Source organism: Mus musculus, chromosome 5 (assembly GCF_000001635.26).
Source record: "Mus musculus strain C57BL/6J chromosome 5, GRCm38.p6 C57BL/6J".
Lineage (NCBI taxonomy): Eukaryota > Metazoa > Chordata > Mammalia > Rodentia > Muridae > Mus > Mus musculus.
The window spans coordinates 141,354,312-141,382,210 of record NC_000071.6 but is presented as its reverse complement, the minus strand read 5'-3'; the positions used below and the strand labels follow the sequence as shown (position 1 = coordinate 141,382,210).

Genomic DNA, 27,899 nt, shown 5'->3' with positions numbered 1-27,899 from the left:
AATGGCAGTCCTCTGTAGAGACAGCCAACTGAGCAGAGGCCTCTGAGCTGATGTCCCTGAGAATACACACTGGAGTTTAGGTAGGACCATGTAAACTGAGTGGGGGCAGGGAGGAGACCCTGAGGGGTAGAAGAGAAGCAGAGGAAAGAATGAAGTGCAATCCCAAGTACTGATTCTGTCCAATGTCCACAGATAGATGTAAAGGGCAACCTCACAGGTAAAGACCAGCATCCTGAAGGAGATGCCTGGATCCAGTTACTTACTGGGACTTATTCAGATCACAGTAAAAAGGGATAAAGACCCTTTTGGGATTTGTCACAAGGATTCAGCATACGTGAAATGCTCAGAACAGTTAACTTGCTCAGAATGTGAGTTATTAAGTAACACACCCTAGACCGTCTATATCCTTGCCCGTTGCCAGTGTGTCTGCCTGCAACAACCCCAACCCCACCCCCACCGGCCATGCACTGAAGGTCACGACTGTATGTGCTCACAATACCACTTCCACTCCATAGCGATTGCCAAATCATTCCATGGTTATATAAAGACTTAGTCTTTTAAGGCTCATTTCGAGTCTTGCTGAGCACAAAGATGAAAGAAAACATTTTTTGATGCTACCTGTCTATTTTAAAAGAATGATTGTACATTTGGCTTAACTGTGAGCCCAGGAAAAATGCAACACTCAGTTCTTCTTTGTTCTCTCTGGAGCACAATGCGCTACCTAACCCACCTGCCTATGATTATTTGTACCAAAGTGAATATCTCATAGTATAAGATGTCATAGTACTGTAGCTTGGGAGCCTTTCTTTTATCTTATAGTTATAGCCTAACAGATTCTGATGAAGTCTACCAAAGTTGTAAAACTCAAAAACAAAGTTGCTATCAGTAGGGAAATAATTTCCAAGTATTCCAGTGTTTTATAGTGAGCAATATACTACTGCTTTAATTATAATATGGTTTATAACTTTGCTTGGGCCTGCACCACTATGCTGGACTTATTTTTTTCTACAATATCCAATGACTTCTCTTGCCAAATACACCTATCTTTTGAAAGCTGCTCTGCCCCATCTCAGTACCACAGGGCAGTAGGGGACTGCTATTTCCCTCACTCTACAAATCTCCATTAGCCACAGACTGTGTACCAGGCATTGCACTGCACGCTGTGATCACAATGTGGAGACTGTAATGGAAATGAGGAAAGCAACCAATAAATCAGAGCGCAGGTAAATATTTAACTACAATGTGATCAACACTGCAGAAGGGAAGCAGGGCAGATGGTGAGCTCCTACTCCTAGGCCACATCTACCTTAGCAGAGGAGAGCATTCTGTACAGCCTTGGGGCGAGTGGGAGAGATACTCAGGAGTCAGCAGAGCTTGACCACAGAAGGGAGAGGAAACAGAAGAATGGCCCAGAACAGGAGGCAGTCTGCTGAGCTCGCTACAGCCAGAGGTAAGTCGGCAAAGGGGCAAAGAAGGCTCGAGGTGTACAGGCTGGATGTGGGACTAGGCCTCTCTCCATCTCCCCCCTCCCCTGCCCCTTCCCCTCCCCTCTCCCCCTGACCTAGAGGCAGTGGGTTCACACAGTAAGCATGTGTGGTCTGAGACACTGACTGGGTTAGAAACCACAGGCCAGTCTGGGCCTGCCAGGACCACAGCTCCAGTTCTGACTGCCTGAAGGCAGGAGGCAATTAAGTCAGAGAGCAGGCACTTTTTCTATTCTGTGAAATACACAGATAAAGAGGAAGATGGAGGCCATGTGGAAACAGTGACTTCACGCATATTAATGTCAAGTTCTGAACTTTACAATTCCCCTGCTGTTGCCCTATGGGGAAGTTAATAAAGAGAAAGAAGGGGAGGCCAATGTGGGAGAGCATTCTCCTCTCCATGGGAACAGAGAGCAGCCCCTTCCTGGAACGTGCAAACCTCAGTCCCACCACTTTCAGATCTCATCAGACATCTTTCCTTCCACAGCTACCTAACTGAACTGTGTAATCTGACACTTGATACAACAATGCCATAAAGATTTATTTGATCCATAATCATTACCTTGACAATGAAGATAAAATCTACTGAGAAATCATAAAATACTCTGTACTTTAAAGGCGACAGCAATGCTTTTAGCAGTGAGTCTTTCACCCTGCTTCCCAGAGCCCACCATCTGCTTCGTTAGTATGCCCTGTCACTCGAAACTGCTCTTGTAATTGCAATCCTCCCATTATGACAACACTAACTGAATATGAAGGAATGGAGCAGAGACAATGAGCAGAAAAATGGGAATGACTTATTTAGTAGCCGTGGCCTCGCACATCCCAAAACAATTTGAATGAACTAGAATGCTTTCAGCATGCATGTGTTGGGCCACAGACACCAAGCAATGGAGAAGACAGTGCCCACTCCAAAGAACTGCACAGCCTTGTGATGGAGATCATTTGTACAGGTTTGCTGTGGAGAACTCAGCTTTTAGAGTTCAGGAAGCCACTGCAGAGCAGCCAATATTGCAGATTGGTGAGGGTCCTTTAAGCTCTTTGTATGCTTTTCTGTGTGTACACAGTTGCATCTACATCCATATTTGAACACTATCACTTTGTGGTTTTCTCAGATAAAGGGCATCACTCTTCAAATCACTTTTTGACCCTTTACTGCTTGATTTTAGTCTACCCCAGCCAAGATAATATGGATCTAGGTTTGATGACTCTAAACTCATACACACACATACATGCCACATAAAATACCAATTTTCATTGATAAATACATGTCACAGTTTCTAGATCTGGCCATTCATAGTCAATCAAAGCATTTTAAATGTTTTTATGGCAAAAGAAAATTTTTCTTTTGCCCATTCCAACCTTGTTTGTCCTTTCTCAGTCAATGGTTGTGACGACTAGGTTACATAAAGGAAAACAAAGCACTTTGTAGACACCATAAAGTTTTATACAGCCTCAAAGGAGTAAACCCAGTTAGTTCCCAGTGACTCTGCTTCCAGATGCAGACGCAAGAAAATTGGAAATGTGTCCAGAGGAGAATCTGAATGCTAAGGATCACAGCTTTGTAAACAACTCAGAGGACAGATTTTAGACAATGAAATCAGGACACATGAAACAATGTAGACTAATCTTTCCAACACTATGCTAAGTAGGAGAAGTCAATCACACAAGCAAACACATGTGAGCCCATGTATGAACGCATCTAAAACAGGGCCAGGGGACTGAGGTGGCTGTTAATTGGCATGAGTTCTGCAAAGAGTTGAAAGTGTAGATGACCATGCAATCGAGGGAACATGTTTGGAAGATAACTGAATTGTGTACTTTAAAATGGTAAGTTTCATAGCATGTAATTTATATTAGGTGGACACACACACACAGCAAGTAAGCCATTACTTTTTCAATTCCGTGAATTTGCTGATTTTGCTCATTTTTTGTAAAGGTCCATAGACATAAGGAAGAAAAAAATTTAAAAAGAGATGAATGTTTTCCAGATCTGGGGACATTTTGTGCTGTTGCTGGATGTTGTCTCCACCTCAGGACTCTGAGAATCATAGTGGAGGACCTGATTGGAGATGTCACATCTCCAGATTCTAGCACTCCCCCTCTCTCCAAGGCCAGCCAAAATAGTTCACTCTGCTAGCATGAGATCATTTCTCTCACAGAGCTCCTGGGACTCTTCACAGTTACTTCCATGCCACCCCAGTTGTCTCTTCCTGCTTCTATTCCCAAGCATTTGCAAACCAAAATTGTAAAAAGTCTTCTGGATTCCTCTTTCTCCCCATCTGTCACTTCTAAGCCATCAGTAAGCTCTCCTCCTCCTCCTCATGGGTCTTTCAAGCCACGTCCATCTCTGTTGTTGCCACTTCAGCCCAACCAGCATGCACACGCACACTCAGCTAGACTTGCAAACACCTCCCAGCCTGTTTCTCCTTCTTAGCCCTGGCCTCTCAGAGTCCATACCTCAGCAGCAACCCCACTTAGCTTTTTAACCAGCCTCAGCACCGTGTCCCTGGTTAGCATCATCCAGGCTTTCTACATGCCAAGAGCGTACCCATATCTCTCTGCCAGTGTCCCCAGCTTCAGGTTGCAAAGGCTGCATGCTCTTTGCTCCCGCTTGCCTCTGAAGCCCCACAGGCTTACTCTTGGGTCTAGCTCTTTGCAATTTTATTCTTATGGCTTCCCCTAGTGATTTTTCACAGGTCTCATTTTTCTATGTCACCCAAGTTTAGCTGAAATACTACTTTGGTTGATACTTTTCGTGATGGTCCACCATTTTTAAATAATCTCACTTATGAATAATAAACTGCAATCGCTTATTCTTCATAATGTCTAACGGCCACTAGAATTATCACACTGTTTATTTACTAAAACACAAGTTTCCAGAGAGCAGGAACTATTGTTCTGCTGTTGCCCTAAACCAAATGGTAGGCTGGTAATAAATATGTTACTAGATGGCTCAGTCTCACTTGGGCATTAGGTCGAAAGCATAGTGATTAAAGATAATATGCCTTGGAAAGGTCACATTCCTTAAATCTTCCAGGCATGGATTACTGATTAACCTAAATAAATTCATAATTGGCAGTTTATAGCACAGCACAGAGGAGACACTGCTTTGTAATTAAAAGACTTTCGCACATTTACAGCCCCTGCACAAGGCTCCTGGGTCCATCCTTTCACATCCTGACTGCACAGACCTTTTATGCAGCTGCCCTAAGAACTGCTACACAGCTTCCTGTGCACACGTGTAAAGTGATGCATGTGAAAGGATCTTCTTTAGAATACTCTGTGTAACAGAAAACATTGCTGTGTCTGTCTAAGAGGCTGGCTGAAATGATAGCCCAGCCATGTTGTGGAACACTGTAAAATCCCCCTGTGGTGGTGACTACTGTCAACTCCATAGAATCTAGACTTATCTCAGAAACACATCTCTGATCACATCTGTGAGGGAGTTTCTAGACTGGGTTAATTGGGGTAGAAAGTCCCATACTTACTGTGGAGTGGCAAGGCATCATTCCATGGGCTACACATACTGTATGACCCACTGCCTCACAGTCCTGCTGTAACAAACTGTAGCCCCTTGACCTGAGAGCCAACACAGACCCAGAATTCCTAAAGTTGCTTTTGCCAAGTATTTTGCCACAGCAATGTGGAAGATAACTATACAGCACTTTAATAAAGAAGCTATGTGTGCTGGCTGAATACCTATTAAAGAGTGTTCTAAAGAAATGTGGAAGTAAAAAACAGGCTAGCCACAGAAGAGTATCAGAATTCAGTGCCATGTCAGAAAGTAAAGGGGAGACGAGAAACTTCAGCTATGCTTGGAACAGAGGGCCTGGAACTTTTCTCTGTAGATCTCTTTAAACGTCTTGAATTTTGAAGTAGATACATATATTAACTGTCCAAATAATGTATTTTCAAACTCAGTTCTCTTTTTCTTTGACAAATCCCAAACAAATTATAAATCTGCTTCCTCCTATCTCTGTGCCTCTTTATCTCCCTCAATCTCTGCTAGGAATATCATTTTTCTTTCTCTTCTAATGATACCCTCCATTTCCAACATCATGTTTCATGAGTTTTTCTGTATAAGATGACTCCCATTGGAAATGACTTCTTTTCCTCTGGGTACTGGTGAGAACGCTCTGCAGTAGTACCATCAGATCTCGGCAGTGGCCGCATCATGTACCACCCATCTTCCCACTACAGCCTCCATCTACCGGTTTAGATGGTATGCGTCCCCAGGATTGAATGCTTTTCTCTTCTCTACATCCCTGAAACCCTGGTGAAGAGTAGGTTCTCAAACTACAGCTGCTAAGATTAATATCCAGGATCAGGAAGCTTGTTACTCAGGGCTCACGGGAAACCATTCCAACTTGGATCACTTCTCTACTCTTTAATAAAGTAAACCACGATGCTACCTAAAAGGACACTGCACAGTGAGTTTCTAGGTCTGGGAACCCAGGACCACCGGAGCTCACTCATGCTGGCCTACAGGTCCAGGGATCGACTGTTCCTGCCCTGTTTTGGATCTTGGCTTAAGCCCACTATGCATCCACCAGCACAAGGACCAGCACATTCCTGTGCAGGAATGCGCTCAACCAAAATCATATAAAAGTCAAATTGTCATATAACAGACACTGGACTTACAGCAACAACTCAACAATCAGAATTCTATACTACTTTGTTAATCTAAATAAATACATATGCTTATCATTGTGCTGTATTGGATAATTTTTTCCTAAGCTATATCAATGAAAGCTCTAGGAAGAGTTGTGCCATACTTCTTATTTGAAATTAGGGACCTACTATGTGCTGGGCACCATTGTAGGGAGTCAATTTATACCCAGTGAATGCTATCAAGTCCAGAGACATTATACATGTTAACTTTCACAGGTCCCAGCCTTTTGCTTTCAAATTTCCACTTGAAACTTTCTAAGTATAAAGAGAGTAGCCACACAAACACAGCGGGGGGCGGGGGGGTGAGAGGACTCAGAGGGATGAGAGAACCCTCTGCATTGAGAGGTGGCAGTCACAGGCTCCCTGTGGCATGGCTCCCCTTCCCCAGCTGCTTATCTGTCTCTCTCTCTTCAGATGGACTGAGAAGCAATGGTTACACGAGATAGCTGAGTTTTGTAACTGGACATCTAATTAAGCTGACAAATGTCACATGCTGTTTGCTACTAGAATGCTCTACTAGTAAAACATATGAACTAGGAAGGGAGGGAGAGAGGGGACTCAAAGGAACCAATCTAAGCTCTAAACTTAGCTCCTGGCTCATCTGTATCACTGAATCCTTCCTAGGTTTCTGTGTCCTACAGTTTGACTCATGGCCAACTGTTTTCAGCCTCAACAGTAAATAAATTTTATCTGCTACAACCAAGGAGAGCCCCTTCTCTCTAAGCCCTATGCAGCTGCTGGCAGTGCCAGGCATCGGTACATTTGGAGGCTCCTTTGCTCCTGAATGCAGAAAGGACACAGTTCTTCCTCTCACTCTCTAGTTCTCTCCCTGACTTGGCTCTGCCCTGTGCTGGCCTCCCCTTCTCTCTCCATTGTTCCTCCATGTAGTTCAAATGCCAACCCCCATTGTTCTTTCTGTAAGATCTCTTACAAACTGTCATGGAAAAGTTCTTCTTAGATGTTTCTAAAGGGCCCTTGTCTGTTTAATTCCTCCCGCAGCCTTTACATGAAACTCTACTCTGTACTATGAGGCCTCTGCCAAATAGACCAATGTCTCCAGAGGAGTGGGGGTGCGGGGGAGAAGGAAGTGAGTATAGCAGGCTCTCACCTGCAGAGCCCAGCTCACAAGCTCTATGTGTATGTTCCTATTTATGAGAGAGTTAGAAGGTGCAGAGGTCAAAAAGCTAGAATGTATCTGTGAGTGGGGAAAAAAAAGAGGGTTCAAGGAATTGGGTAGGGAGGGTAATAAAACACACGTGAGATGAGATTGAAAGGTGAATCCTGGGGGTGGAGGGGTGGATGGGCATAAATGGGGGAGGGGGAAAGATCAGGGAGAGGATGGACAATCAGCCAAAGCAAACTGTACAAACACGCCATAAGAAAACATATACCAATTACACTGTACACCAATTTAAAACAAATAAATTCAGAAAATTAATTTAAATTTAAAAACAAGAACACAGTTTCATATGGGTTCAAACTGTAACTGCAACTTAGAGAGCAGGTAAGTTCCTGGAGCCGCAGCTTCCTCTTCTGTGGAACACATACACACACACACACACACACACACACACTGCCCTTTCCAAAGGAGACTGGATGAAATGCAGATGACAATGCCGATAACCTTTAAATATCACTTATTATATGCCAGCTACAGCTAAGCGATTTGTGTATATGTATTTGTTTAATCCTCACTAAGAATCCTATTATTAGGTCCCATACAGGTGAGGCAGCTGAGGCACAGGCTTAGAGCAGATCCCCATGGTGGTAAGAACTCAAAACACCACCAATAACTGTTCTGAGACTGTCCTAGACACTCTTAGACATACAGCCTGCCTAATTCACTGCTCCGTTTATCTAAACTCTGCTAGGAGACTTCCACATGGCACTTTATCAACAGAAAGAAATGATAAAATCCAAACTGCCCTGAAAATGTAAGAACCTGAGTTCAGATCCCAGGCACCTATGAAGACACCAGGAACTGGTGGTCACTTGTAATGCCAAAACTGAGAAAGTGGAGACAGAAAGACCTTTAGAACGCAATGGCCAGCCAGTCTAGCTACATAGATGAACTCCAGGTTTGGTCTCAAAACATAAGGTAGTGAGTGAACAGCATACTCCTGACACTGATCTCTGGCCTCCACAAACATGCACATACATGAATACACACAAACATATGTACATATGAACATAGCAAGCCCATATTTCACTCCTTTCTACAGAACCTCACCAGACACAGAGCACAGTCTCATCTTCCTGCCTGGAGTCGGCCAGCACCAGGAGCAACCCTCAGGCCTTCCTAGCTCTCCAGCCTCCTGCTCCCTCTCTACCTCAGCTCCAGCACAGATTTCCTCACCCCTGGAGTTCCTTCTTCTTCCTCCATTTCCACTTGCTCTACCCCTGTCCTGCCTGAAGAATAGATTTTGCAGGCAAATAAAGTGTTAAATATACAATTTGGGTTAAGTGTTGAACTTGGATCAAGGTTAACAGAAACAGGGTGCCAATTCTCCAAACTTCCTCATACAGCCACCGACCAGGTAGTGGAGGCATAGCAGATCGAGACCTCCTGACTGCATGAGCAACAAGCCACAGACAAAAGAGCAGAGACATATATACAATCAGGTGCCATTTCCTTGCAGACTCTCCAGGGGCCTTGAAGAGCATCCCCAAACCCAAACATAACAGCATCTTAAAGCAGAACATCATGTGGGAGTGGAGTGGAGAGTGATGTTTAACAGTATGAAGATGTGTGCAGTCTTGGTGAAGAACACCATCATGAAACTGAGCAGGAAGGATCACAGTATTCAGAAGCAAAAGGGTCAGTATATATTAACTGATTTTGTTTTAATGTCATGAGAAAGAAAGCCAACTCCTATCTCAAGCTGAGGGGGAAGCTAACCACAGCAGAGCCATTCTTAAGGGTTTTATATTAGCCCCATGACAGGCCAGCACTATAGACCGCCAACTGTCAATAGACTTGACAGAACCACTTAAGCTAATTAACTAGTTAGATCTTTGAAATGCAAGGGGAACTGCATTGCGCAATTATCCTAAAACTGCAAACTGCTAAATAAATATTGCATGCCTTTGGTAAATAAATAACATGGCCATTTTATGATATATTATTATTGAACATGACTGAATACAAGAGCCTGCAAATTTTTAAAAACTTGAATTAAAATATACATATTTTATAAATTAAAATATACGTATTAAAGACAACAGCTCATAAACAGAGGACCCTATACTATTGCCTTACACATTGAAAGATAATAGTTCATTGGAGGCCAGGTCAAATCAGTAAGTTTATGCAAATGGGTACCTAAAAAGTATGATCAACATGTAAGAAACAAAGAGTAATCCTTTATAGCCTTCTTGCAGAACAAGAAAGATTAGATACTCAAAAATATTATTTTCCAGCCATTTGTCTTGCAGAATTCGGATCATAATTTCCTTTAGAAATAACAGCTGGGCTGGAGAGAGAGCTCAGCAGTTAAGATCACTTGCTGAGCTTGCAGACGATGTAGGTTCAATTTTCAACACTCATACATCAGCCCACAGCCATCTCTAACCCCAGTTCTAGGGGACCTCTTATGACCTATAAAGGAATTAGGTATGCACATTGTGTGTGTATATATATACACACTCACACATATATACGCATACATATACAGGTACACCGTGGTATAAATAAAATAAATAAAACATTTTTAAGGTAACCATCACAGTATAATTTAAAAAAACCCAATGTGTCAATCTTTATAATTAAAGACAAGGTCATTTTACAATAATGTGAAATAAATAAAAAGCAACATTGTAGACATAAAGTAAATTAGTTTGAAACAAAGTTAAAATGTACACAATAGTTTTCCCTAGGTCATTCCACAACACTAGCCTGTACTCAGTTCTTTCTGGCATCTAGTTGTCTGCTCAGTCCTGCCTAACTCATTCTTCTGACACTTCAGAGTGCTGACAGGGAGGGTCTATCTACCTCTTTTGACAGAGTCTCGCATAAGGTCTGGTCTATGAAGCACACAGTAAGTCGCTGGAAGTTTTGCTTTCATGGTTCTCCCTGCCTCAAGCCTGGGAACCCACTGAGAATGAAATCTTCTCATTGGTCCTTGTGTAGCTGATGCCTACAACAGTGCCTGACATAACAGGCAATTAAATACCATAACCATTAAATGAAATAAATTAATGTCTAATTTCCTGTAGCCAGCCTGGGTGATCAGAATAAACTACTGGGTAGCTCACTAACAAAAGGTTCATTTCCTAAAGAAAAATATCTAATTTATTAAATGATGGCGAGTTACTCAATATCACCCCCTGAGATAACTAATTTCTGGATATGAGTAAACTGTTAGTATATTTATTTTTCCTTCATTTATTTACTCTTTGGCTCAGATATCTTTATTGCAGATGTAAGGTGCTGATCAGTTATCCAAAGATTTGTTCACAAAGTACATTGCTCAAAAGAAATAAAATTTCATAATGCCTTGCCCTGTAGAAGAGGGCTCCTACAAGCTTTGCTATCCATCAGCCACTAACAAATTCAGGATGGATGGTGCCTATCAGCAAATACTATATTCTTACAAAAGTCTTGCTGAACCACGTCTGGTGGGGCTGGCCCGTCCTCCCAGCTACTCCAGGACATTGAGGCAGGGGGATGGCAAGTTTAAGGTCGACCTTGACTACAAAGAGAGTTCAAAGCCAGCCTGAGCAACTTAAGGAGGCCATGTCTTAAAATGAAAGGTAAAAAGAGGGCTGAGGTCGATAGCACAGGCATAGACTGCTTGACTAGAAAGCACACGCATTAAGTTCCATGCCCAGTACCAAAAATCAAAAAAAGAAAAAGAAGTTTCCTGTTGTGGGCTCTGGAACTGCTCACATAACGCCCAGGAATCCTGCTGTGTAGGAAGTGGGGAGGGGCTTGTGAACTGAGAAGGAAGCAAGACTCCAGCTAAGGACCGCACTGCCCCCACGCATCATTACTGCACACCAGCATCCCTTGCCTGTGTCCCCGCACAGTACAGGCAGGGAACATGACTCAGCATGAAAGCATGACCTCGTCCTCTTCTCCAATCATGGATCCTTTGGCAACCTCTACTCTGTGGCCCACTTGCTCTGGAGTTCACTCAGTCTGAGCCACATAGAAGGACAAACTAGAATAGGAAAGTTCCTGCTTTATGTGAATGCATTGTTTTGATAAATGTACCGTTCCTGTTTATTTCACAGCGTCAAAAACTCCGTGATTCATCAATTAACTTTATAGTTTCATTTTTGTGCTTACATACACATATGTGTGTATGTCTATGTAATGTCAGTATATGTGTTGAGTAGACTGTCAATAATTCAAACAACTTGTGATGAATAATCAGAGATTAATGACCACCCCCCTCCCACCCCAACTATCTTCTCTTCTCAAGCATGCAAACACTAGGATATTGGCTTATCCCTGTGTAGTGCCCTGGCTGGATGCTTAACACTCTCAAGTATATCTCCGTGAGTTAAAAAACAATCTCTCAGGTTGATGAATGCACTGAAACCAATGTGGGAAGAGAGCTAAGATATGAACATGTCTGCCGGAGTCTAGAGAGTATGAACTTGGCAATAAAGTACCAAGGAAGCAGAGCAGAAATGGAAAGGGGAATCCAGCCAGGTCTCCTCAGATACAAATGCAGAGCACGGGTGCTGATGTACTTGCTACTCTCTGGTGGCATGGTGAACACCTGAGGTGATCTGACTTAGGAACACAAGGTTTCCTTTGGCTCACAGTTTTGAAGGTTCCAGTCAGGTGGATTGGTTGATTGGTCTGGTTGGTTCTTCCATGAGGCCATAGGTAGGTGGTAGAGCATAGCAATCATCCCATGGCAGCCAAGAAGCAGCTGAGATCCAAATATCTTTTTTAAGATTATGTCTCCAATGGTCTAACTTTTGTCCACTACCCCAACCCCTAGTGATTCCACCAGGTCCCATAGCACCAAGCCTTCAATACAATGGACTTAGGAGAATACTCCAGACCGAAAGGCCAGCACTATATAAGGACAGATCTAGGGCTCTGTAGTATATGAAAAGTGTTATACAGATATAGACTGGTAATCTTCACAGGCAAGAGTCTGATGAAATACACACATCCAAATTCCATGTCCAGGGAAACTCACTGTGACAGTAATTGACTTAGTTCACATTTCAATGCATCAGCTTTTAAATGAGAACAGAAATCATTTGGATTAACTACCCGACTAGCTTGTTTCTAGAGTTTGTTGAGAAAATGAAAGGCAACAGAACTCTACTGAGGTAATAAGATAAATTGCAAAGGGCCGGTGTCAAGCCCTCTCCAGAGCTGCTGTTGATGTTTCCCTAGCCTCTGCTCCAGGTCGGCAAGGCGGCAGAAGCAAGTCCATTACACACACACAAGCCACTCCTACTCAACATCTACCTGTGGGCATACCACCCCAGCGTGGCGTGAACTCAAAGGCTGAAAAGGGCAGGAGAAAAGAGAAACAGCCCAGTATGAGATGAGGAAGAACAGACTATGGAGGCCATGGAGCACACACACGGATGACGCTGCAGATGCTGCTGCATAAACTCAAACTTTCTGACACTCTGTCTGCTGCAGAGAGTAAAACTGGTGTCCAAACCTGAGCAGCAGGCTGCCCTCTTTTCCACTGTGTAAAATCTGTGCTATGACAAGGCTGCGACACTATGGGGCCGAGTTTTAGCCCCTATTCTACCCTGCCCCTCCTACCTCAACTCCGATTAATAGCAGAGTTCCTTAGAGTTCCCCAATCAATATGCTATGCTTATTTCTTTAATGTACTGCAGTACTAAAAACACTTTTAGGAATAAGGAAGTTGGATGAGCCCAGGGTTGGATAAATCTTCTTCAATGAGAAACCCGAGGCTTCCCAAAGCCACAAAGGCTGCTGGGAAGGACCACATGCTCCCTGGAAGCTCGTTCAGTTCTGGAAACCCTAGTGTATACTTTTTTTCTCTAAATCTCTCTCAAAACAGACAATGCCTTTCTTCTAGTCTCATTTGAATATTTTCATTAACTTAATACAAACCCCAGTCTTATTACATTCATTACAGGGGAGAAAATTAACAAGTTACAATGTTTGAAACCATGTGCTTTTGAACATACTCCAAAATAGCTTTTACATTCTTGCCCAATCGAAGCACATCTGTTAAAATTCCAATCACAGCAGCATTTTAAAGGATCTCATATTGTAGCACTGCACAGGGCTGGGCCATTAACCAATGCGGTTGCTCAGGCTCTGAGCACTTGACCTCGGTCACATAAGAACACTGACAACAATCAACTGGCTCTCAGCCCAGAGAAGCTTTCAAAACCAGTTTGGAAGCACTTCATAATTTTAAACACTTTCCAATGAGGGCCTTTTGTATTGACTCTTCTTACATACCATCTCCCACAAAACAAAAAAACAACAAACAAACAGAACCAAAGCCCGTGAGCACACTACAAGACTACATCATGTAATAAACAAAGTCAACAGACTCCATTAATAATGATGCTTTCAATTCTGGCTTACCTGGGAGCCAATTAATTCCTTGTTTATCAAGGAGCCCAGGGTTGGATAAATCTTCTTTAAAGAGAAACCTGAGGCCTCCCAAAGCCACAAAGGCTGCTGGGGAAGGCCCACATCAGAGCCCATGCTCCCCAGAAGCTCCTTCAGTTCTTGAATCCCAACTGTGTATTTTTTTTCCCTCTAAACCATTTAGAAATTTGGACAAGAAAATGATAACCCACATAGAAAAAATGTAATTTACACACAAATCTGTAATAATACAACAATAAAGATGTACACTGGAAAATTATCTTTCTGAAGTTAGAAATTCTATGTATAAATGAGTGAGACACCATTCATATCCCTTGATTGCAACCTGGAAATGTACTACTGTAGTCTCAAGTCAGAAACAAAGGCCAGGCATGCGCATACACAGGTACATGTACACTTCACAGGGGTTATACAAGTGGGCATCCGGTATGAATTCAGAAAATTGGAACACTGTATCTTAACAGTTATCATAGAACTTAAAAACAAATGGTTAAGGGGCCTGGGGATAGGGCTCAGTGAGTAGGGCTTGCTGCAAAAGCCTGAGCACCTGAACTGAGATGCCCAGCAACCAGGTAAGGAGCCAGATGTCATCAGAACACAGAAGAACCCAGGGCCTTACCGCTGGACAGCCTAGCCTAGTACATGAACTCTAGGTTCAGTGAGAGATGCTGTTCCAAAAACAAATAAGTGAACAAACAAACAAATGAAGACATAAATAAATGTTTTTAGAGTGAAGATCAATAGAGAAAGTCACCTGAGATTGACCTCTGGCCTCCACACACACCACCAAAAACAAAAAACAAAACACTGAGTCTTTTTGAATGGGATGTATGTCTTCACTCTTGGTTCTCATGTTTCTATCACCTTCCTCATGGCATCCAAGTCGTTAAGCTGCTAATAATTCCTTTTTAATTACACAGTGGCATTTATAAGTCAACACCACAAATCAGAAAACACCAGCATGTGATCACTTGTAAGTATGTAACCCCTGTGAAGTGCACATGTGCCTGTGTATGTACATGTGAAGTGCACACTGTGAAGTGCACATGTGCCTGTGTATGCACATGTGAAGTGCACACTGTGAAGAGCACATGTGCCTGTGCATGCACATGTGAAATGCACACTGTGAAGTGCACATGTGCCTGTGCATGCACATGTGAAATGCACACTGTGAAGTGCGCATGTGCCTGTGCATGCACATGTGAAATGCACACTGTGAAGTGCACATGTACCTGTGCATGCACATGTGAAATGCACACTGTGAAGTGCACATGTACCTGTATATGCACATGTGAAGTGCACACTGTGAAGTGTACCTGTGCATGCACATGTGAAATGCACACTGTGAAGTGTACTGTGCATGCACACGTGAAGTGCACACTGTGAAGTGTACCTGTGCATGCACATGTGAAATGCACACTGTGAAGTGTACCTGTGCATGCACATGTGAAGTACACACTGTGAAGTGCACATGTGCCTGTGTATGCACATGTGAAGTGCACACTGTGAAGTATACACTGTGAAGTGCACATGTGCACACTGTGAAGTGTACATGTACCTGTGTATGCACATGCACGGCCTTTATGCCTGACTTGAGGCCAGAATAGTACATTTCCAGGTTGCATTCATGGGATGTGAACAGTGTCTCACTCATTTATATATAGAACCTCTAACTTCAGAAAGATGATTTTCCAGGGCATACTTTTATCTTTATTGTTGTATTGTTGCAGATTTGTAGTAAGTTATATTTTACTTATAAGGTAAGATGGGAAGAACTACTTCCCAAAGGTTTTGTTGAGGGGTGGGCAGACGTACATATGTACCTGCTTATGGAAGACAGACACCAACCCTGTTGTCATTCCTCAGAAGATGAGCCCCTGTATTTTTAAAGCAGGGTCTCTCTCACTCACCTAAGCTTACTAAGTAGGCAGGGTAACTGGCTAGCAAGACTAAGAAATCCTCCCACTTCCACTCCAGCACTGGGATAATAAACACAGACCACCACACTTAACTTTTCCCATGTATGCTAGGGATAGAATTCAGGTCTTCACACTTGTGAGGCAAGTGCATTACTGGGTGGCCTATCTTATCAGGCTCAGTTTCCAACATTTTACATCATCTGTTGTTCTTAATGTTTCCACAAACTTTCACCTATCCCAAGATCATCCTCATTTTTCAGATAAAGACACTGAGGCACAAACGACTGGAGAAACTAAATTTGTTTTAGTAATTGTGAAACAATCACTCATTACATTCATGAATGACAAAGGAAAAAAAGGCAAATAAAACAGAATAACAGGTTTTGAAAATAAAGGGTTCTCCTACTGAATATGCTGATGAGAAGTCTGTGGAAATGTCGGATTATCCAGCTTGTAACAAGCCAAAGTATGAATAACTCAGTCTCTATCAACCAGACATCCTCACACTTGTATAAGAGCGAAAGAACCACAATAAGTTTCCACGGTTACAATGAAATCTATTGTTGAGTTTCGGATAAAGTTTATATTAACTAATAGGCTCAATAACATTGAGACTTGAGTATGCCAGTTTCTATTTTTAAGCTATACAAATAGATAAGGGAAAATTGCAATCAAGAAGAAAAACAACATTGTGATTTATTTAAGCACCTCAAAATGTCATCGTGAAATGGCCCACTCGGGGAAAAAAAAAACTACTTCAAAGTATTTGCCTTTCACAATGCATATTCCTATTCCACTTGGAAAATTTAATTGTGTTTTGTGTGTGACCTTTAAAGCATCGTTGTCACAGCTTGATGGTAACATCCCAATAATCTCAATAAAGCATCTACCACAGATGGGAGGTCATAAAATCATAATAGAAATGCTCAAACTTTATAATAGTATTTAGGAGAAATTTCTTTCCTTACACTTAGTCTTTCCCTCTTCAAAAATGAATATTGTGCTTCCAAGTAATTTTCTTAGGAAGACACAATAAAAACTGCTGAAGTCCTCCTGCCATTGTTCTCGGGCTGAGCATTACCGTCGCTCAGTGCTTTAGTCCTCATTAAAGCCTCCCCTAAGAAGCATATTTTTGACACGTCCTCCATACATGCTACTGAGCCACACGCTGCCATGCCGAGCTTCCTCTTTCTCTGCTCTTTATGTGCATATTTTCTGTATGTTATTTTCTTTAAATGGTGCTGCTTTGGTGCAAATGATTCACATGAAAGCCACATCTCACAAACCACACTGAGCTCCACGACAGTGGGGCCACGTTGTGCTTCTGTCCTGCTTCCTACAATGGCCAGCTCAGGGGACACCTACAGCAGGTGTTCTTTCTTCCTAATTGGCAGATACTGAAGCAGCACCATAAATACACACAAGCATGAACAGAGCTAAGGGCAGGGCCATGCGCTGGCCTTCCGGTGCAGGCTGCTGATTAATGGTACATTCTAATGATTATGCATGTGTGCAAATGGCATTTGCTCACATTTTGACCAGCATTCAAATGGGTACTTTACAATCTGAGTTTCTGAGAAAATAAGAGATAAGTTGTACATTCTAATATTAGTAAGTATTAAAGCCACTACACAGACACAATATCATCCCACAGATCAGACAGTAAAGCTAAGGCTCAAAAAGTATCTTTACTGCTCATAGTAGGATAAGAATGGATCAGACCCGGTCTTAGCATCTAGTGAACTAGGGACAGTTTGGCCTGGTGGGGCCACAACGTCAGACCATCCAGGAATGTTTAGGAACTACTGTTTGATGCTACAAGTGTTCTCTCTCTCTCTCTCTCTCTCTCTCTCTCTCTCTCTCTATCCCTCCCCTCTCTTTTTCTCTCTCTCTAAAACAAACAACAAACAAACAGAAAACGCTTTCAACCAAACCTTACTGAATGGTAGCAACCCTATTTTTAAAGGCTACCCATTGAGTCTTTCACTGTAACACAAATATCCTTTGAAGTGAGAAAACTTTATTTAACTTTCTCTAATTCAGATTTTGCATCCATATCATGTTCAGCTCTGCATACTCTGAGCTTTGAGAATCGCTCAAACCCTTGGTCATACGGTCACCCTAAAGCAACCCCTCGGGTGTTGGTACCAGAGGCTAACAACATCAAGAATGGACCTGTGGAGGGGAGCATGATCTGCGCTGCTGCTGGACAGTTAGCACTCTGGGCTTACTCCTCAGGGTACAGCAGAGAGCAGAGGGCTGTCAGGCTACAGGTAACCGCAGGGATCTAACCAGGACAGTGTTCTGTGACTGCTCACCTCACAGGGGTACTTGCTACCATCACTCCTATCCCCCTTATCTCCGGCCTGGTCAGACACTGGATTTGGGCCAACTGGGCAGGCCCATGGAAACCTTGAGCTCGCTTCCTAAGCAATGCTCTGGCCAACATGTCTTTGAAGGTCAGTCTCTTGTGTAATCAGATTCTTTCTTTGCTCTGTTAATGTGAAAGAAACAAAACAACAACAAAAACATGAACTGCCTACTTATGCCAAATTTTCAGTGATGTGGGAAGAAACTAGGAGCCACCATTCCAAGATGTAAACAGAATCTTGTATTACAACAGTTACCTCAGGGTCTGTGGACTTCCTTTGCATGATCTCATTTTCCCACAGGTGACCATGGCTCAAAAGGGTCCAGTGAAGAAGTCTGAAAATCAGCTGTAGGTTTTGAATAGTCTATTGCAGTACATCGTGGTTACCAAGCTAGCTTTAATAATACAGTGGATTCCATGCTTTGACTTCTCAGGCATCTACTAGGGGCCTTAAAATGTGTCCCCCAGAGATAAAGTGGGAGACTACATATATTCCTGTGTAAAACCCCTTCACACCTGAGCCTGCTACCCAATGGGTAACTACCATCTGGAACCCTATACTTTGCATAGTTTTATGACCATCAATACCTTGGTACAATACAGATGTTAAGTATATTTTAAATACCATTGATTTATGCATTTCAGTCCTGTTTATGAAATAGGTTGATGTCTTCAGGGCTTACTTAATATTTATGTTCAAAAGATTATAAAAAGTTTATAAAAATCATATTGTATTTATTATTGTATTGTGTTATATTGTATTGTATTATATTTATAAAATGGGTTGTAGTCTTCAGGACTTACTTTGTTCATTTGTTATTAAAATTCATCTGTATGGGGCTGAAACTTCTGAATGGTGATGGCTTCCAGAAATGCTTTTACTTGCAGAAATGATAAAAATGCAGCGACAGTCTTCAAACACAGAATTTTCAAAGTTCTAGAAATTAACCAAAGAGAAACAACAACCTACGGCATTAGTCAAGGAAAAAACGCTGATGCTCTGTTGGCAGCTTGGTTTATGGCATTTTCACTTGACCTAGGGCATCCATTCTCTGAAGCTCTGTGGTAGCCGCTTCTCAGCCACAGCATACACAGAATGCTCCATCCTGGAGCCACAGGGAAAACACGCCAGGCTCAGAACTCTGCAAAAAAAAAGCACCAACTCCAACACTGTAGCTCTTTGACCCTCCAGCTCCGTGGGAAAGCCCAATTCACAGAGCATTAACATTATTTGATGTCCAGGAGAGCTTACTCAGCAGAAAAAGCCCAGTCTCTGGGGCTTTTGTCAAAAACAATCAGCTACAATTGATTAACATCACAGCTATTAAGTGTGCCATACCAGCTGGGCAAACAAGAGTCAGGTCAAAAACTTAAAAGGAAGGTTCATGAAATTAAATGTCTACAAGGGACATTAGAACTCCATGCACTACTGTGAGGTTATGTGAATGACCAGGGAGATCTGGGAGTCCCCTAACCTCTCAGTTGCTGATGACCTTAAGTCCCATAGAACCAGAGAGTAAAGACTAAAGCAGATTCCTAATCTATCTGACAGAGGAATGGCCAGCACAAACACACAGCCCCCCAGATGACTGAGACATTTATTGGTAAAATCGATTTCACAAGTCTTTGTCTGCTCATTTACTTGCTAATAAACAAACCAAGAAAGAAACTTCAGAGGCCACACACAGTACAGAGAGGTGACTTCATCAGAGAAGTACAGGATACACAAGTCACTCACGACAGTAACACACACAGTTACCACAGTAACAGAAGACACCCTGCAAAGGTGTGGAGTCTCCAAATCTATACAGTGAGTCATCTAAAATTTCCAACAAACAATGAGACATGCAAAGACACAGAGCATTGTCTAAGTGCAGGAAGAAGCAGAGGATGGACGTTGTCCCCGAGGAAGCCCAGATAAAGGATGTAAGACAAAAGCGTTAAGGCAATGATCACAAATATGTGCAGTGCTGTCTAAAAAACTAAAGTGTGAGAATACTATCTCACAGGGGAAAAATTGTAAAAGCAGTAGACATTATTAAAAGAAAGCAAACAAACTCTAAAGTTGGAAAGTAAAACAATCAAGGAAATGCTTGCACTAGGGAACAACTCACAGACCAAGTGGCAGAAGAACCAGCAAACTCAACAGGACATCAACTGAGATTACACAGGCTAAGAAGAGAAGGAAATGAACACAGTTCTGACACCTCTTTCATGATGGCAGCCCATCATGAAATCATCTGAAAGTATCAAATGCAGAGGCTGGTGAGGTGCCTCAGAGGGGAAAAGACATATGGCCCGAGTTCAATTCCCTGGACAACACGGTGGGAAGAAGTGGTTCCTACATACTATCCTCTGACAGGTTGGGATGACAACATATACAAATTAATACACACAAATGAATAAATGTAATAAAATGTTTGACCAGCTGTGTTTCTCTGTATGACAATAAAAGATGAGTGAAATTATAGTACAATTCCATTCACACTAGTGGTGTATATACAAATAAATTTAATTGAATTGAAAGATTTTCACCCTAAAATTTACAAATGTCTGTAGAAGGAAGTTAAAGACTTTGAAAAATGATAAAGTATCCAACATACAAAGGTCATAACAGCCCAATATTATTTAGGTGTTCATTCTCCCAAAATTGATCTATAGGTTCAAAACCATTCCTATTAAAATTCAAGAAAATTCTTTTAAGAAATTGACAAGCAGGTCTTCAATTGTGTATGGGAGTGTGAAACATTTAGAATAATTAAGTCTATGTGGAGGACTTTCAGTTTTGAAATTTCTATCATGATCCAACAATCAAGTCAGGTTAGTACTCACAAAAAGAGAAGTCATTAAAGAATAAGAATCTAGAAAAAAGCCATACATTTAAGGTAGAACGGTTATTTTAAAGAAGGTGCCAAGATGATTCACCAGAAGAAAGGAGATGTCTTAACAGATAAAACCAGGAAATAGACATCAAAAAGATGATCTGAGATGCCCTCCCTCCAAACAACGTGCATGGATACTAACTCAGAAAGACCACTGGCTCAGAAGCCTTCACTATCTAATTGAGGCTAATCATTTTTTACACAGAATACTAAAGGCCCAGACTATGGAAGAAAATGTATTGATAAATTAAACCTTATCAAAATGTATATTTTCATTTATGACACCATGAAGCAAAGAACAGACTGAGAGAGCATGCTCACATGGTCCGCATCATATAAGTAACTACATGCAGAAAAACTGCCATGGCAGGGGATGAACCAAAATATGAAGATATTTCACCAAAGCAGGGATTGAGAACAGGTGACAGTTGCAGGAAAAGATGTCATACACTAGGACACTCAAGGCAGATAGTACCATGAGCTTGAAAGACTGAAACAGCAGAACCCTCCACACACTGATAGCAGAAATGGAAGTACAGACCAGGTTGGACTACGGTTTCTCAGTTTCTCAAATGTGTAAATACAAAGCGACCACGTGATCCAGCAAGTCTGTCTATTTTTGGGATAATTAAATATTTTTTTCCACATACAGAGAGAGATTCACCACATAAAGATTTAAAGCAGCCCAATCTATAATAACTAAAACTTGACAAATAAAACAAAATATGCATCAACTGTTGAATGGAGAGAGAGAGATTTGTTTTATCTACACAGCAAAACACTCTTCGGTAATAAAATAAAGAGATACAGATTGCTGACACATGATCTGGTTGCAGAAAAAAAGTTTAAAAACCATATTCATGATGAAATGAGCTAGATTCAAGAGACCGGCACACCATATGCTACCATTTCTAAAAAAACCACTGAAAGGTGAGTTTATAGGAAGAGGAAGGTAGAACAGTAGGTACTTAGGGGTTCTCGAAGACAGAAACAGTTATCTATAGGAGGACTCATTGATAGATAGGAGTGAATTTAACTGTTTTCAAACCTTTAGAGTGGTGGTCATACAAGTCAACTGTGTGCTTGCAATAGATGAACCTCATGATATGTAAAGCACACCTCTCTCTATTAAATTGTTTTTAAAGCCTTAGTAAGGAGCTACATCCCCCATGTGCTCGCTATGTCATATTCCATGGCACAAATGTGTCATTGATTCATCTATTCCCTTCCTACTGGCCATTCTGTTTGTTTCTGAGAGTTTTGCTGCACGGAATGGAGCCTGCATGAATATCATCAACGTTCCCAGCATAGACAATAATGGCTTCTCACAGTTATGTAACTATAAGCTCTGAATGGCAATTTAAATGAAATTTCAATTTTGTGTATCAAGGTGGTTTTTCAAAGTAATAGGACAATCTAGGCAACGGTGCCACAACAAGGATGTGCGAGCTGTTCTGTGGATTTATATCCTCTCCAGACAACTTTTACTTACAGACCTAAACCTAGAGGCTAGATGGCCAACAAGCCTGTTAGATTTAACTGCTGTGTGTTTGCCTTAGGTATATGCTCTCTCATGATAAATAGTCCAGTTGTTTTCCAACTTTTTTACTCAAACCACAACTGCAGTGAGCATCCCTGTCTGCAGAGATGCCTCTCTGCTAACATGGCTCTTGTGTATGAAAACAAAAACAAATGTTGGCAAGGATGTGTATGAATTGCAATCTGAGTACAACCTAGGTAGGGACAATGGTGTGCTCACTACTGAAAATGTGTTAGCCGTCTTCATAAAGCGGGACACTGTGACCACACGACGGCACGGTTCTACTCCTGGGTATAAAGTTGAAAGAACTATAACAGATTCAAAAATGGCGCCTGTAAACCAGTGTTCACTGCAGGAAAGGTGACACGTACACACATTTTAATTTTATCCAGTTTAAAAAGGAAACAGAGATAGGCATGATGGTACACACCAAGTCTCACCACCCGAGAGGCTGAGGCAGGAGGATCACAGAAGTTCAAACACAGCCCAGAGTATTTAAAAGGCCCTGTCTCAATACACAAAAATGACACCACTCCCCAAAGCATGAATTTATGGTACATGCTGTCAATGTGTGCCAAAGGAAATACATCACATACAAAATGAAGTAAGCTGCATTGTCCCACTTATTTGAAGCTTCTAGAACAGGAAGATGAATAAATACAGAAAGGGAGCTTGACGCCCCCAGCGTCTGGGAGAAGGGATGAGGAAGCGCCTCAGATGAAGTCAGCAGCCGTGTTCAGAACACTTAGAAGCAGACACTGGTAAACACCAGCCAAAGAATAATAATGTTTAAAATAACAATCTTATGCCAGGTATATTGAAAAATGCCACAATGAAAGTAAGGGGGTGTTTTCTGTTTTGTTTTTTAATGTGCTCATACAGTCAACCAAAAGGTGACAAGTTCAACTTAAATGAAAGATGTGACAATCCTTCCTTGTGTCTCACCTTAAATCAAGCCAAACTTAGTGACTTCAGTGGCCAAAAGAACACAATCGAAATGATAGTCTAAGATGTCAAGGCCACATCCCAGGAGGTTCAGTGGATTAAGGAGTAATATGCTCCCAGGGGATTCCGCTGTGAGAACGTGCTGGAGAGGGCATGGATGGGCTCGCTGACGGAGGGCCCTCCCTCATGTCCTTCTCTAACTATTCCCACGTGAAGAAAGCTATCTTGCCCTTCCAAGACCCGCTCACCCTCTGCTAAATCCTGCTACATAAGCAAACTGCCCAGTCACGCCCTCCAAAATTCCTGACCTATCAAATCATGACAGTTAATAAAGCAGCTGCCGCTTCATGCCCCGGTGTCTTGGGATAATTTGTAATTCAGCTGTAGATAGCCAAGCAGGCATCAGTTCATTACTCTGGAAATTGGTAAAGGAACAAAAAAAAAAAAAAAAAAAGTGCGCTCATCCCGCCCTTCCAGGACAGAGTATTTAAAGGTAACCATACAGCTCCCAGGCAAGGTCTGTAAAGCATTCCAGCTAAGCATAAGGAATGAGCTAGGTAAGACATGCAGTCTGGTGACTATGAAGGAAGTGTGGTTCTGGAAAATCAGTAGTGCATACTAAAACCACAAGTAAAGCTTCCCACAAACCAGGATGTAAAGACAGCACAAACCCTAGCCATCCCCTCCATGAAGTCAGGAAGGGAGCAAGGTCTCCATCCAGGATAAATACTACTACATAAATGTATAGAGTCAGATGCAATGCAGGGACCTAGATTGAAACTGCCTTAAAGTAAGCCAACCTTTAAAAACCACCTTCAGAAACAACTGCTGAACTCTGAATACAGATAGGAAATTAGATGATATTAAGGTCTGCTCTGAGTTTCATTCATCAGAATGGAACAAGAATCATATTGGAAACAAAACCTAACAGTTAGGGGTGCAAGGCAAAGAAATCATAGGTAAGAAGGCTTTGGGAATGCTGGGCCTGCCTTGGGAGTATCCGGATAACAAGAAAACAAAATAAAACAAACAAAACACTAATACCCTAGAACTGCAAACAATGATGATCCTCAAAGCTGCTGTAATGCAAGGGCTCACTGCATTGTTCTGCTTGGCTATTTAGAGTTTCAAGATGAGCATAATGCAAATGTTTTCATTGTCTAGCTACTGACTGGAACTAGCCTTGTGAGTTAATGTTAAGACAAGGCCATCTTTGTAATGTTGGCACATTCCATCATAAATGTATGTTGGTGCTCTTTCTGGGCTCCAGTCATTTCAGGAAAGGCCTTGCATGTTTGTGATTAAATTTAACCTCATTTACCATATAGATTCTGCTTGGTGATTATGTGATAAAAGATATTACTTGGGACCAGGGAGATGGCTCAGCTGGTAAAGTGCTCACTACACCAGCATGAGGCTCAGAGTTTGGATCCCCAGCACTCATGTAAATGTGGTTTGCTACAGTGGCTTGTCTGTAATCCCTGCATGCCGAAAGCAGAGTCAAGGGATCCCTGGACCAAGCTGACTAGATAGAATAGTATGAATGCTTCAATCCCACTTAGAGGGGGGAACAAAATAATCATGGGAGGTAGAGAGAGGGAGGGACCTGGGTGGAAGAGGGGAGGGAGAGAGAAAAAAGGGCAGGATCAAATATGGGAAGAGACAGGAGAGAAGTTCAGAGGGCCAGAAGAATAAATAGAAATATTCAGCAGTGGGGTTCAGAGAATGGGGGATTGTCCACTAGATCAGACGCCAGGAATGACAGATGTTCCCAGGACCCAATGGGAATGACATTAATTGAAATACCCAACAGAGGAGAGACAGAACCTGAAGAGCCCACCTCCAGTAGATAGGAATGGCCCCCAGTTGAGGGATGGGGCCACTCACACATCTCAAAATTTTTAACCCAGAATTGTTCCTGTCTAAAGGAAACACAGGGACAAAACTTGGAACAGAGACTGAAGGACAGGCCATCCAGAAACTGCCCCACCTTGGGATCTACCCCATTCACAGACACCAAACCCCAAAACTATTGCTGATGCCAAGAAGTGCTTGCAGCATCTAAGACAGATGCAGACACTCACAGACAACCATTGGACTGAGCCCAGGGACCCCAGTGGAAGATTGAGGGAAGGACTGAAAGAGCTGAAGGGGACTTCAACTCCATAGGAAGAATAACAATATCAACTTACCAGACCCCTCAGAGGTCCCAGGGACTAAACCAGCAACCAAAGAATATACATGGATAGGTCCATGGCTCCAGGTACATATGTAGCAGAGTACTGCCTTATCTGGCATCAATGGGAGGGGAGGTGCTTGGTCTTGTGGACGCTTGTTGCCCCAGTGTAGGGGGATGCTAGAGGGGTGAGGTGGGAGTGAGTGGGTGGTAAGGCAGGAGTGGGTGGGTGAGGGAGTACCCTATTAGAGGAAAAGGGGGATGAGATAGGGAGTTTGTTGAGGGGAGACTAGGAAGGGGAATAACATTTGACATGTAAATAAATAAAATAATCAATAAAAATGAATCTTCAACCAAAAAAAGAAATATTTTATTTGACTACTGAAAAGCAAATCATAACATATACATATACATATATATATAATTTCACTTACAGCTTTAATTAAAAGCAAAATTTTCAGGGATGAGTCTATTCTAAAGGAGGCATCTCTACTACTAGCATTTCTAGAAAAAGTAGTTTGGCCTTATGGTGCTGTCCTCAGCCCCAACAATGAAGCAGGGCTATGTGTGGCTGACAGATCAGAGGAAAAGAATGATATATAGGCAGATGTCCTAAAGAGTTAGCTTGCACAGCGTCACCCTTTTCTTTCCCTGCCAGCCCAGGGCAAGTATTACACAAAGGCAGTAAACTGCAGAAGACACAGGCCACTCTATACAACCTTCCTTCCAGGTCTTCCTTGTCCTTTCTCAGTGTGATATTAAATCTGATTCAATATCCAAGCCCTTTTAACTCCATTCTAAGCCTGACCTGGTACAAAAGGTTGGGGAATTGCTTAAAGAGCTACGATTCCTCAGTGAAACTTGCAGAACTCTAGTCCTGAAAAACAGTCAGAGCAGACCTAGACTTTATAGAAGAGAAGTCTTTTATTTAGGTTTTTAAACCATTAGAGTGCTTTATTTAATTTCTGCTTGTCAAGAGATGTATTAGGACCATGTGGTTGCTCTAAAAATGCCACAAATCACGAAGCTATTGGCAAAGGATATTCTCTGCTAGATCTAGAAGAGAGAAGGCCAAGATCAAGACACCACCTCCCTGGCGGATGCAGACAACCGCTGGAATCCTATGGCTTTTGGCACTGTCATTCCAGTTGGCTCCATTTTCACAAGCCACGCTCCCTATGTGTCTGTGAGGCATAACCTGCCTCATCTGGAAGGACTCCAGTCATTGCTCGGAGCCTATTCTAATCTTGCATGACTTCATCTCAACTTGAGACTGTCTTCACAGACCCTACATCCAAGTACAGCTGTGTTCATGAGCCTTGGGTAGCCACAACCTTTGACGGGGCAGGAGGAGATGCTCTTGAGCCCCACACAGAGGAGATACTTCCAAATAAAGTCTGGGAAAGAAGAGAATACACAATTCTTTTGAAAAATGTTATTGTGGTGTTTTATTTTGTTGAAATGGGCTCTCACTTAGAGCCCTGGCTAGTGTACACTATGTAGACCAGGCTGGCCTCCAACTCACAGAGATATGCCTGCCTGTGCCTTCTGAGTACCGTGACAAACCTCACAATACTTATCTATGGTTTGGATGATGAAGTCATAGTGGTAAATATTTAAAGGTTAATGAGGAATCTTCAATTCTAATATATGTCATATTATCTGACCATATGAGGAAACATTATTCTCCACTAGGTAGTCATCTGGGGCAAACTGGCAGAAAGGACGCAGCTACATTCAGATACATCAACCTGAAGCTGCAATCTATAGAATTGTTATCATTTCTTCTCTATTTCACCAAAAGCAGCAAAAAGAATGAATGTGGCACCTGTACCTTCCTTGGAAATCTTGTGTAAATATGCAAGTGCACAGGTCACAAACTCTGCTTTCCATCCAACGTACAGGAAACTCGGGTAAGCTTTCTACCTCTACCTAATAGGTCCATGTTCCTACGCTTTCCAGTGACAAGTCACTCTTTCCCTCTGAGCCCATAAAGAGCCTTTAATATCTATAGCCTACCAGCAATCTGCTTAAGGCTACCTGGTTACCGCAATATCAACCTCACAGTTACCCTAGCTTTTACAAATGACTATATCTACACATTTTTAGGGATCTGTTATCCTTAAAAAGTGCCTCCCACTTCCAGGGACCACATTCTTTTCTTATTGCCACTAATACAAATTACTGAGAGAGTATGCCTTAACACAAGAGAAATCCATTTTGCTCCTGTACTGGAGGCCAAAGGTCCAAAACATTAGTGTCAAGAGGCTGTATCCAGATGCTGCCAGAGTGGCACTCCCTGGATTCCTTGGCCCAAGGCCTCCTGCTG

At 42.2% G+C, this 27,899-nt stretch overlaps 1 protein-coding gene and 1 long non-coding RNA gene across 3 annotated transcripts in view; one reads left to right on the top strand and one right to left on the bottom strand.

The window, feature by feature from the left end:
* Sdk1 (sidekick cell adhesion molecule 1) overlaps nucleotides 1-27,899 on the bottom strand; it is a 974,090-nt gene that overhangs the window by 833,376 nt on the left and 112,815 nt on the right. The gene's annotated exons all lie outside the window — the stretch shown is intronic.
* Nucleotides 1,228-27,773, top strand: Gm16035. Its single transcript, XR_868658.3, has 2 exons — nucleotides 1,228-1,450; nucleotides 8,381-27,773. It is a non-coding gene; the product is annotated as a predicted gene 16035 (long non-coding RNA).